We start from the raw sequence: 15181 nt of genomic DNA, 5'->3' as shown, positions 1-15181 counted from the left end.
ATTCCACATTCAATTTGTTTCCATTTTACATTCCATACCATTCCACATTCCATTCAATTTCATTCCATTCATTCCACTTTCCATTCCACATTCCATTCCACATTCCATTCCATCCCATTCCATTCCATTCCATGTTCCTTTCCACATTCCTTTCCATTCCATTCCACATTCCATTCTATTCCATTCCACATTCCATTCCGCATTCCATTCCATTCCACACTCCATTCTTTCCATTCCAAATTCCATTGCACATTCCATTCCGTTGTATTGCACTTTCCATTCCACTTTCCATTTGATTCCACTTTGCATTCCATTATGTTCCATTCCATTCCACATTCCATTCCACGTACTGTTTCACTGCATTCCACGTTCCATTCCATTCCACTTTCCATTCCATTGCATTCCACGTTGCATTCTGTTCCATTCCACTTTCCATTCCATTTCATTCCACGTTTCATTACATTCCACTTTCCAATCAATTCCATTCCATGATCCATTCCACATTCCATTGTTCATTTCATTCCTCGTTCCAATCAATTCTACTCCATGATCCATTCCACGTTCCATTCTTCATTGCATTCCACGTTCCATTCCAAGTTCCATTCCATTCCATTACACGTTCCATTACTCATTACATTCCACATTCCATTCCATTGCATTCCACATTTCATTCCACATTCCATTCCACATTCCACTCCATTCCATTCCGCATTCCATTCCATTCCATTCTATTCCACATTCCATTCCACATTCCATTCCATTCCATTGCATTCCATTCCATTCTATTCCACATTCCATTCCTGTTTCCATTCCATGTTCTGTTCCACATTCCATTCCATTCCACATCCCATTCCGTTCCATTCCTCATTCCATTCCTTTCCATTCCCTTTCATACCACATTCCATTCCATTCCATTTTACATTCCATTCCATTTCACCTTCCATTCCCTTCCATTCCATATTCCATTCCATTCCATTCCATTTCACATTCCATTCCACATTCCGTTACATTCCACTCCATTCCAATCCATTACTCATTCCATTACACATTGCATTCCATTCCACATTGCATTCCACATTCTATTCCATTCCATTCCATTCCATTCTACATTCCATTCCATTTAATTCCATTCCACTACACATTAAATTGCATTTTGCATTCCATTCCGTTCCATTCCATTTTAAATTCCATTTCCCATTCCATTCCACATTCCATTCAACATTCCATTTCACATTCCATTCCACATTCCATTTCATTCCCTTCCAAATTTCATTCCATTCCCAGTTCCCTTCCACATTCCTTTCCACATTCCACTCCACGTCCCATTCCATTCCATTCCACGTTCCATTACACACTCTATTGCATTCCATTACACTTTGCTTTGCACATTCCAATCTACATTCCATTCCACATTCCATTCCAGTTTCCAGTCCACATTCCAATCTACATTCCATTACACATTCCATTCCAAGATCCATTGCATTCCATTCCACGTTCCATTCCACGTTCCATTCCACGTTCCATATCACGTTCCTTTCCACATTTCTTTCCACATTCCATTCCATTCAATTCCATATTCACTACCATTAATTTCCATTCCTCTCCACACTTCATTCCATTCCATACCACATTCCATTCCATATTCCACTCAACATTCCATTCCACATTCCATTCCATACCTTTCCACATTGCATTCCACATTCCATTGCATTAAATTCCTCATTCAATTCCATTCCACTCCACATTCCATTCCGTTACATTCCACATTCCATTGCACATTCTATTCCACATTCCATTCCACATTCCATTCCATTCCACATTCCATTCCACATTCCATTCCGTTGCATTACACATTCCATTTCACATTTCATTTCACAATCCACTGCACATTACATTGCCCATTCCAAACACATTCCATTCCATTGCATTCCATTCCTCATTCCATTCCACATTTCATTTCACATTCCATTCCACATTCCATTGACCATTCCAAACACATTCCTTTGCATTCCATTCCTCATTCCATTCCACATACCATTCCATTGCACATTTCATTCTACATTCCATTCCATTCCATTCCACATTCCATTGCATTACGTTCCACATTCCATTCCACGTTCCATTAATTTCCATTCCACATAACATTCAACGATCCAGTCCGTTCCAATCCATGTTGCATTCCACATTCCATTCCACATTCCATTCCATTCGATTCCACTTTCCATTCCATTCCGTTCCACCTTCCATTCCACATTTCATTCCACATTGCAGTCCATTCCATTCCACATTCCATTCCACAATACTTTCCACATTCCACCGCACATTCCATTCCACTCCATTCCACATTCCATTCCATTCCATTTCACATTCCATTCCGTTATATTCCACATTCGTTCCACATTCCATTCAGCATTCCATTCCACATTCCATTCCATAATCCTTTCCCACTCCATTGCATTCCATTCCCCATTCCATTCCTTTCCATTCCACATTCCATTACATTCCATTCAACATTCCATTGCACATTCCACTCCGTTTCATTCCACGTTGCATTCCACATTCCATTCCATTACATTCCACATTCCATTCCATTCAATTCCATATCCCATTCTCTTTGAATATGACATTCCATTCTGTTTACATTTCACATTCCATTCCATTCCATTCCACATTCCATTCCATTCCATTCCACATTCCTTTCCATTCCATTCCACATTCCATTGAATTCCATTCCATTGCACATTCCATTCCATTCCATTCCACATTCCATTCCACATTCCATTCTATTCCATTCCAAATTGCATTTCGTTTCATTCCACATTCCATTCCATTCCACCTTCCATTCCACATTGCATTCCATTCCATTCCACATTCCATTCCATTCCACATTCCATTCCATTCCAAATTCCATTACATTCCCTTCCATTCCAATCCACATTCCATTCCACCCCATTCCATTCCATTCCACTCCACCCCATTCCATTCCTTTCCAAATACCATACCATTCCGTTTAATTCCATTCCACATTCCATTCCATTCCATTACAGTTTCCATTCCATTCCATTCCATTCCATTCCATATTCCATTCCACATTCCATTCCATTGCATTGCACAATCCATTCCAATCCATTCCACATTCCATTCCATTCCATTCCACATTCCATTCCTTTCCATTCCACATTCCATTCCACATTCCATTCCATTGTATTCCACAATCCATTCCAATCCATTCCACATTCCATTCCATTCCATTCCACATTTCATTCCTTTCCATTCCAGTTTCCATTCCATTCCATTGCATTGCACAATCCATTCCAATCCATTCCACATTCCATTCCATTCCATTCCACATTTCATTCCTTTCCATTCCACTTTCCATTCCATTCCATTCTACATTCCATTCCATTCCACTTTCCATTCCATTCCATTCATTTCCATTCCATATTCCATACCGTACCATTCCTTTTCACATTCCATTCCGTTCAATTTCACATTCCATTCCCTTCCATTCCACTCCACATTCCATTCCATTTCATTTCACCTTCCATTCCTTTCCATTAAATTCCACAGTCCATTCCGTTCCATTCCTCGTTGCATTCCATTCCACTTTCCATTCCATTCCATTCGTTTTCATTCCAGATTCCATTCCATACCATTCCTTTCCACATTCCATTTCATTTCATTCCACATTCCATTCCATTCCACTTTCCATTCCAGATTCCATTCGAAATGGCTTTCCATTCCATTCCATTCCACATTCCATTACATTCTATTCCACTTTCCATTACATTCCATTCCACATTCCATTCCATTCCATTCCATTCCACGTTCCATTCCACATTCCATTCAATTCCCCATTCCATTCCATGTTCCATTCCAGATTCCATTCCACTTTGCATTCAATTCCACATTCCATTTCACTCCATTCCATTGCATTCCACATTGCATTGCTCTCCATTCCATTCAGTTCTATTCCATTGTATTCCATATTCCGTTCCAGTTTCCATTCCGTGTTCCGTTCCACATTCCATTGCATTCCACATTCCATTCCACTTCCCATTCCGTTCCATTCCACATTCAATTCCATTCCATTCCCTTACATTCCACATTCCATTGCATTCCATTTTACATTCCATTCCATTCCATTCCACGTTCCATTCCATTCCATTCTGCATTCCATTCTATTCCATTCCATTTCACATTAGATTACACATTCCATTCCATTCCATTCCATTTCATATTCCATTACACTTTCCATTCCAATACACATTCCATTCCACATTCCATCACATTCCATTCTTTCCAGTCCACATTCCAATCCATTCCATTCCATTCCAGATACCATTCCATTCCAATCCACATTCCTTTCCATTGCACTCCAAACTCCATTCCACATCTCATTCCATTCCATTCCACATTACATTTCACATTCCATTCCACATTAAATTCCATTCCATTCAACATTCCATTCCATTCCATTCCTTTCCACATTCCTTTCCATTCCATTGCACTGCATTCCAAATACCATTCCATTCCATTCCACATGCCTTTCCCATGCATTCCACATTGCATTGCACTTTCGATTCCATTCCATTCCACTTTGCATTCCACATTCCATTGCACATTGCATTCCATTCCACCTTCCATTCCACATTCCATTCCCCATTCCATTCCATTCCATTCCTCTCCATTCCATTGAATTTCACAGTCCATTCCATTCCATTCCATTTCACATTCCATTCCATTGACTTCCTCTTTCCATTCCACATTCTATTCCGTTCCATTCAACATTCCATTCCACATTCCATTCCATTCCATTCCACGTTCCATTCCACGTTCCATTCCACATTCCATTCCATTCCATTCCACATTCCATTCCATTCCATTGCACATTGCATTCAAAATTCCTTTCCATTCCATTCCACCTTCCATTCCATTCCATTCCTTTCCACATTCCTTTTCATTCCATTCCACATTCCTTTCTACTTCCACTTCAAATTCCATTATATTTCCATTACACACGCCATTCCGTTACATTCCACATTGCATTCCATTCCTTTCCACATTCCATTCCATTCCACACTAAATTCCATTCCACTCCATTGCATTCCATTCAATTCCATTCCACTTTCCATTCCATTCCATTCCATTCCCTTCCATTCCACTTTCCATTCCATTGCATTGCATTCCACATTCCATTCCACATTCCATTCCATTCCATTCCATATGACAGTCAATTCCACTTGAATTCATTCCACATTCCATTCCATTCCATTCATCATTCCATTCCAGGTTTCATTCTGCATTCCATTCCATTACATTCCATACCATTCCACATTCCATTCCATGCCAAATTCCATTTCAGATTCCATTCCACACTTCATTCCAAAATCCACTCCATTCGATTCCATTCCACAATCCATTCCATTTCATTCCATTCCACATTCCATTCCATTTCATTCCACATTCCATTCTATTCCATTCCACAATGCATTCCATTCCATTCCATTCCAAAATGCATTCCATTCCATTCCATTCCAAAATCCATTCTATTCCATTCCATTCCACATTCCATTCCATTCCATTCCACATTCCATTTCAGTACATTCCACATTCCATTCCATTCCATTCCTTTCCATTCCACATTGTATTCCATTCCACAATCCATTCCATTCCATTCCATTCCAGATTCCATTCCATTCCATTCCACATTCCTTTAAATATTCCATTCTATTCCATTAGACATTTCATTACTTTCCATTCCCTTCCATTCCACCTTCAATTTGTTTCCATTTTACATTCCATACCATTCCACATTCCATTCAATTTCATTCCATTCATTCCACTTTCCATTCCACATTCCATTCCACATTCCATTACATCCCATTCCATTCCATTTCATGTTCCTTTCCACATTCCTTTCCATTCCATTCCACATTCCATTCTATTCCATTCCACATTCCATTCCGCATTCCATTCCATTCCACACTCCATTCCTTTCCATTCCAAATTCCATTGCACATTCCATTCCATTGTATTGCACTTTCCATTCCACTTTCCATTTGATTCCACTTTGCATTCCATTATGTTCCATTCCATTCCACATTCCATTCCACGTACTGTTTCACTGCATTCCACGTTCCATTCCATTCCACTTTCCATTCCATTGCATTCCACGTTGCATTCTGTTCCATTCCACTTTCCATTCCATTTCTTTCCACGTTTCATTACATTCCACTTTCCAATCAATTCCATTCCATGATCCATTCCACATTCCATTGTTCATTTCATTCCACGTTCCTATCAATTCCACTCCATCATCAATTCCACCTTCCATTCTTCATTCCATTCCACGTTCCATTCCAAGTTCCATTCCATTCCATTACACGTTCCATTACTCATTACATTCCACATTCCATTCCATTGCATTCCACTTTTCATTCCACATTCCATTCCACATTCCACTCCATTCCATTCCGCATTCCATTCCATTCCATTCCATTCTATTCCACATTCCATTCCACATTCCATTCCATTCCATTGCATTCCATTCCATTCTATTCCACATTCCATTCCTGTTTCCATTCCATGTTCTGTTCCACATTCCATTCCATTCCACATCCCATTCCGTTCCATTCCTCATTCCATTCCTTTCCATTCCCTTTCATACCACATTCCATTCCATTCCATTTTACATTCCATTCCATTTCACCTTCCATTCCCTTCCATTCCATATTCCATTCCATTCCATTCCATTTCACATTCCATTCCACATTCGATTCCAATACACATTCAATTCCACATTCCATCACATTCCATTCCTTTCCAGTCCACATTCCAATCCATTCCATTCCATTCCATATAAAATTCCATTCCATTCAATATTCTTTTCCATTCCATTGCAACCTCCATTCCACATCTCAATCCGTTCCATTCCACATTCCTTTATATTCCATTCCCTTCCATTCCACATTCCATTCCACATTCCATTCCACATTAAATTCTTTTCCATTTCACATTCCATTCCATTTCTTTCCACTTTCCATTCCACATTCCGTTCCATTCCATTCCTCATTCCATTCCATATTCCATTCCATTCCATTCCACATTACATTGCTTTCCATTCCCTTTAATTCCACATTCCATTCTATTAGGTTTTAAATTCCATTCCATTCCATTCCATTCCATATTCCATTCCATTCCACATTCCATTCCATTCCATTCCATTCCACTTTCCAATCCAGTCAACGTTCCAATCCATTCATTTCCACATTCCATTCCACATTCCATTCCATTCCAATTCACTTTCCATTCCATTCCATTCCACATTCCACTCTGCATTCCATTCCTTTTCATTCAACTTTCCATTACACATTCCATTCCATTCCTTTGAATTCCATATTACACTGCACATTCCATTCCTTTCCATTGCAGTGCACATTCCACTCTATTGCATTACAATCCACATTCCGTTCCATTCCATTCCACATTACCTTCCATCGACATTCCATTCCACATTCCATTAAATTCTATTTCACTTTCCATTCCATTCCATGGCATTATATTCCATTCCATTCCATTCCACATTCCATTCCACATTCCATTTGACCTTCTATTCCACATTCCATTCTACATTCCATTCCATTCCAAATTGCATACGGTTCAATTCTACATTCCATTCTATATTCCATTACTTTCCCTTCCACATTCCATTCAACATTCCATTCCACTTTCTTTCCTCATTCCATTCCATTATGTTCCGATTTCCAATCTTTATTCCATTCTATTCCATTGCACATTCCATTCTACTTTCCATTGCATTCCATTCCGCATTCCATTCCTTTCGATTCCATTCCAAATTCCATTCCATTACACTACATTCCATTTCAAATTCCATTCTATTCCTCTTTCCATTATACATTCCATTCCATTCCCCATTCCATTCTACATTCCATTCTACATTCCATTCCATTCCATTCCATTCCATTAAACATTCCATTCCACATTCCATTCCATTCCATTCCACTTACCTTTCCACATGCCATTCCATTCCGTTCCACATTCCATTCCATTTCAAATTCTACTCTATATTCCATTATATTTCCTTCCACATTCCATTCCACATTCCATTCCATTGCATTCTATTCCATTCCACATTCCAGTCCATTCCATTCCACATTCCATTCCAAGTTCCATTCCATGTTCCATTCCATTCCATTCTATTCCACATTCCATTCCATTACATTACACATTCTATTCCACATTCCATTCCACATTCCATTCCATTCCTTCCCATTCCTCATTCTATTCCATTCCATTCCAAATTCCATTCAACGTTCCTTTCCATTCCATTCCATATTCCATTCCACATTCCATTCCACTTTCCATTTTATTCCATTCCATTCCACATTCCATTCTGTTCCATTGCATGTTCCATTCCAAATTCCACTCCATTCCATTTCACATTCCATTGCATTCCACATTCCATTCCATTCCATTCCATTCCATTCCTCATTCAATTCCATTCCCTTACACTTTCCATTCCATTCCATTCCACTTACCATTCGATTCCATTCCACTTTCCATTCCACGTTCCATTCCACATTCCATACAACATTACATACCGTTTCATTCCATTGCATTCCTCATTCCTTTCCACATTTCATTAAATTCCATTCAATTCCACATCCCAGTCCATACCATTCCACATTCCCTTCCACATTCCATTCCAGATTCCATTACACATTCCATTACATATTCCATTGCAAATTCCAATCCACATTGCATGCCATTCCATTCCATTCCATTCCATTCTACATTCCATTCCATTCCATTCAATTATACGTCCCATTCCGCATGCCATTCCTTGTCTTTCCATGTTCCACTCCATTCCATTGCAAATTCCACTGCATTCCATTCCATTCCAGTCCAAATTCCAATCCATTCCATTCAATTCCACATTCCATTCCACTTTCCATTCCACATTCCGTTCCATTCCATTCTGCATTCCATTCCATTCCATTCCATTGCATTCCACATTCCATTCCATTCTATTCAATTCCACATTCCATTGCGTTCTATCCCATTCCACGTTCCATTCCACATTGCATACAATGCCATTCCACATTCCATTCCTTTCCATTGCACATTCCTTTCCATTCCATTACATCCAGTCTACATTCCATTCCATCCCATTCGACATTACATTCCATTGCATTCCACATTCCATTCCATCCATTTCCACTTTCAACTCCATTCCATTCCATATTGAATTACACTTTCCATTCCGTTACATTCCACATTGCATTCCATTCCAATCTATCCAATTCCATTACATTCCACTTTCCATTCCAATCCATTGCACTTTCCATTCCATTCCATTCCATTCCACATTCGATTACATTCCATTCCACCTTCCATTCCAATCCATTCCACATTCCATTCCACTTTACATTCTATTCAACTTCAAATTCCATTCCACAATCCATTCTATTCCATTCCACCTTGTTTTCCACTCCAATCCATTCTATTCCATTCCATACCATTCCATTCCACTTCATTCCACATTCCAAGCATTCCATTCCATACGGTTATCCATTCCACTTTCCCTTCCAGTCCACTTCACATTCCATTCAATTCCATTCCATTCCATTCCATAACATTCCACACTCCATTGCATATTCCATTCCATTCCACATTCCATTCCATTTCATTTTACATTCCTTTATATTCCATTACATTCCATTGCATTCCATTCCATTCTACATTCCATTCCATACCATTCAATTCCACATTCAGTTCCATTGCATTCCATTCCACAATGCATGCCATTCGATTCTACATTCCATTCCATTCAATTTCGCATTCCATTGCACATTACATTCCATTCCATTCCACATTCCATTACATTCCATTCCACATTCAAATCCATTCCATTCCAAATTCTTTTCCATTCCATTTCATTTCATTCTGCATTCCATTCCACATACCATTCCACATTCCATTTCACATTCAATTCCATTGCAGTACACAATCCTTTCCATTTCATTCGACTTTCCAATTCATTTCATTCGATTCCATTCAACATTCCATTTCACATTCCATTCCCCGTATCATTCCACATTACATTCCTTTCCATTCGACATTCCATTCCATTCCATTCGACATTCCATTCCATGGCATTCCATTCCATTCCACATTCCATTACACATTCCAAAGCATTCAATTCCACATTCCATTCCATTCCCATTTCCATGCCATTCCTTTCCATTGCATTCCACATTCCATTCCACATTCCATTCAATTCCATTCCACATTCCATTCCATTCCACACACCATTCCACATTCAGTTCCATGCCATTCAATTCCTTTCCACATTCCTTTCCACATTCCATTCAATTCCATTCCACATTCAATTCCATTCCATTTGACATTCCATTCAATTGTATTCCACATTCCATTCCATTCCGCTACATTCCATTCTGCATTCCATTCCATATTCCATTCAATTACAATCCACATTCCATTCCATTCCATTCCACTTTCCATTCCACATTGCATTCCTTTCCACTGCACATTCCATTGCATAACATTCCAAATTCAATTCCACATTCCATTCCAATCCACTTCACATTCGATTGCACATTCCATTCCATTCCATTCCACATTATATTCCACATTCCATTGCATTCCTTTCCACATTCAATTCTATTCCATTCAATTCCACATTCGACTACATTCCATTCCACATTCAATTCCATTCCATTCCACATTCCATTCCACATTTTATTACACACCCCATGCCATTCCATACCATTCCATTCCGTTTTCCTTTGCTTTCCATTCCATTCCACTTTCTCTTCTGTTCCATTCCACTTTCCATTCCACATTCCATTCCACGTTCCATTACACGTTCCATTTCACATTCCATTGCATTCCATTCCACATTCCGTTCCACATTCAATTTCATTCAATTCCACCTTTCATTCCATTCCATTCCAACTTCCATTACATTCCATTCCACGTTCCATGCCATTCCATTCCATGTTCCATTCCATTCCATTTTACATTCCATTCCGTATTCCATTCCATTCCACATTCCAGTCTATTCCATTCCATATTCCATTCTATTCCATTCCACTTTCATTTGAAATTCAATGGAACGTGTAATGGAAAGGAAGGGAATATGGAATGAAATGGAATGCTATGAAATGTGAAACTGAATTGAATGTTATGTAATGGAAAGTGGAATGGAATGGAATGGAATGTGGAATAGAGTGGAATGAAACTTGCAATGGAAAGTGAAATGGAATGTAGAATGAGACCTGGAATGGAATGCTGAAAGGAATGTAGAATGGAAAGTTATGGGATGTGGAATGGAATGGAATGGAATATGTAATGGAATGGAATGGAATGTGGAATGGAATGAAATGGAAATTTGAATGGAATGTGGAATGGAATGCAACTGAATGTGGAATTGAGTGGAATGGAATGTGGAAAGGAATGGAATGGAATGTGGAATGCAACGTCGAATGCAATGTCGAATGGAATGGAATGGAATGTGCAATGGAGTGGAATGCAATGAGTAATGGCAGAGAATAGTGTGGAATGCAGAATGGAAAGGAATGAAACAGGGAATGGAATGTGGAATGGAATGTGGAATGGAAAGGGGAATGGAATGGATTGTAATGCAATGTGGAATGGAATGTGGAATGCAATGAATTTCAATGTGGAATGGAATGTAATGGAATGTGGAACAGAATGGAACATGGAATGGGAAGGAATGCAATATGGATTGGAATGGAATGGAACGTGGAATGGAATGTGAAATGGAATGTATAATGGAATGTGCAGTGGAATGAAACTGATCATGGAATGCAAAGAAATGTAACATGGAATGGAAAGGAATGGCAAGTGGAATGGTATGTGGAATGGAACGTGGAATGGAATGTGCAATGGAATGCGGAAAGGAACGTGGAATGGAATGGAATGGAATGTGGAATGCATCGCGGAATGGAAAGGAATGGAACGTGTTATGGAATGTGATTTGGAATGTGGAATGGAATATGGAATGCAACGTGGAATGGAATGCAATGCAACGTGGAATGGAACTTGGAAAGGAACGTGGACAGGAATGTGGAATGTAACTTGGAATGGAAAGGAATGGAATGTGGAATGAAATGAAATGGAATGGAATGTGGAACGGATTGTGGAATGGAAAGAGGAATGGAAAGGAATAGATTGTGGAATGGAATTTGGAATGGAATGTGGAATGGAATGTGGAATGGAATGTGGAATGGAATGGAATTGAATGTTCAATGGAATGGACTTTAAAGCGGAAAGGAATGTGGAAGGGAATGCAATGCAATGTTGAATATAACTCAATAGAATGTGGAATAGAATGTGGAATGGAATGTGAAAAGGAATGGAATGGAATATGGAATGGATTGTGGAATGGACTGTGAAATGGAATGGGGAATGTAACGGAATGAAATGTGGAATGGAACGTGGAATGGAGTGTGGAGTGGAATGTGGAATGGAACAGAATGAAATGTTGAATGGAATGTGGTATGGAATGTGGAATGGAATGTGTAATGGAAAGTGGAATGGATTGGAATGGAACGCTAAATGAAATGGAACGGAATGTGGAATTGAACGTGGAATGGAATGGAATGGAAAATGTAATGGAACGTGGAATGGAACATGGAATGCAATGTAATGGAACGTGGAATGGAATGTTGAATGGAATGTGGAAACGATTGGAATGTGGAAAGGAATGGAATGGAATGGGGAATGTAAGGGAATGGAAGGTGAAATGGAATGTGGATTGGAATGTGTAATGGAACAGAATGGAAGGTGGAATGGTATGGAATGGAAAGTGGAATGAAATGTGGAATGGAAAGTGGAATGGAATTTCGGATGCAATGGAATGCATTGTTGAATTCAATGGAATGGAATGTGGAATGGAAAGTGGAGTGGAATGGAATGGAATGAAACGTGGAATGGAATGTGAAATGGAATATGGAAAGGAATGTGGAATGGAATGGAATGCAATGTGGAATGGAATGTGGAATGGAATGGAATGGAATTTGAAATGGAATGTGAAATACAAGGTGGAATGGAAAGTGGAATGCAATATAGAATGGTGTGGAATGGAATATGGACTTGAATGTAATGGAAATTGTATTGGAATGTGGAATGGGATGGAATCGAATGTTGAATGGAAAGGAATGGAATGAAGAAAAGAATGTTTAATGGAATGTGGAAACGAATGTGTAATGGAATTGAATGGAATGTTGGGTGGAATGTCGAATGGAATGGAATGCAATGTGGAATGGAATGTGGAATGGAATGTGGAAAGGAATGTAATGTAATGTGGAATTGTATGGAATGGAATTTGGATTGCATTCGAATGGAATGTGGAATAGAATGGAATGTAATTGAAAGGCATCTGGAATGGAATGGAATGGAATGTGGAAAGGAATGGAATAGAATGTGGAATGGAAAGGAATGGAATGTGGAATTGAAGTTGGAATAGAATGGAATGGAATGGAATGTGGTAAGGAATGTGGAAAGGAGTGGACTGGAAAGTGGAATGGAAGACGGAATGGAATGGAATGGAATGGAATGTGAAATGGAATGGAATGAAACGTGGAATGAAACGTGGAATGGATTGTGGAATGGAACGTGGTATGGAACATGAAATGGAACTTGTACTGGAAAGTGGAATTGAAGATGCAATGCAATGGAATGGAATGTGGAATGGAATGGAATGAAACCTGGAATGAAACGTGGAATGAATTGTGGAATGGAACGTGGTATGGAACGAGAAATGGAATTTGGATTGGAACGTGGAATGAGAGGTAGAATGGAATGGAATGTAATGCAATGGAACGTGGAATGGATTGTGCAATGGAAAGGAATTGTATGTGGAATGCAATATGGAATAGAATGAAGAATAGAATTGATTGGAATGTGCAATGGAAAGTGGATTAGAATGGAAAACAATGTGGAAAGGAATGGGGTGGAATGTGGAATGGAATGTGGAATGGATTGGAATATAATGTGGAATGGAATGTGGAATGGAAAGCAACGGAAAGTGGAATGGAATGTGCAATGGAGTGAAACGGAACGTGGAAAGGAACGTGGAATGGAATGTGGAATGGAATGCAGTGGAAAGTGTAATGGAATGTAGAATGGAATGTGGAATGGAATGGAATGGAATGGAATGTGAAATGGGATGTGGAATGGAATGTAAATTGGAACGTGGAATGCAATGTGGAATGGAATGTGGAATGGAATGGAATGGAATGTGGAATGGAATGGAATGGAATGTGGAATGGAATTTGCAATGGAATGGAATGGAATGTGAAAAGGAATGAGGAATCGAATGTGCAAAGGAATGTGGAATGAAATGTGGAGCGGAATTCAATGTTATGTCAAATGAAATAAGGAGTATAGTGTGGAATGGAAAGTGGAAACTAAAGTCGAATGAAGTGGAACGGAATGTGGAATGGAATGGAAGGGGATGTGAGATGGAATTTGGAATGGAACGTGGAAAGGAAGGTGGAATGTAATGGAAGGGAATGCGGAATGTAATATGGAAAGGAAAGTGGAATGGAATGTGGAATGGAATGGAATGGAATGGAATGCAAAGGAATGGAATGTGGAATGGAATGTGCAATTTAAAGTGGAATGGAACGTGGAATGGAATGGAATGGAACGGGAAATGGAAAGTGGAATATTACGTGGAATGGAACGTGGAATGGAATGAGGAATGGAATGGAAAGGAATGTGGAATGGAATGTGGAATGGAAAGTGAAATGCAATGTGGAATCGAATGGAATGGAACTTGGAAAGGAACGTGGAATGGAATGGAATGGAACGGGGACAGGAACATGGAATGTTATGTGGAATGGAACGTGGAATGGAATGAGGAATGAATGGAAAGGAATGTGGAATGGAATGTGGAAAGGAAAGTGAAATGCAATGTGGAATGGAATGGAATGGAACTTGGAACGGAACGTGGAAAGGAATGGAATGGAAGGTGGAATGGAACGTGGAATGGAATGGAATGAAACGTGGAATGGAACGCGGAATGGAACGTGGAATGGAACGTGGAAAGGAATAGAATGGAATGTGGGGAATGTGGAATGGAATGTGAAATTTAATGAAATGGAAT

The sequence above is a fragment of the Pongo abelii genome, chromosome 11 (assembly GCF_028885655.2).
Source record: "Pongo abelii isolate AG06213 chromosome 11, NHGRI_mPonAbe1-v2.0_pri, whole genome shotgun sequence".
Classification (NCBI taxonomy): Eukaryota; Metazoa; Chordata; class Mammalia; order Primates; family Hominidae; genus Pongo; species Pongo abelii.
Note: the sequence above shows the minus strand (reverse complement) of the source record.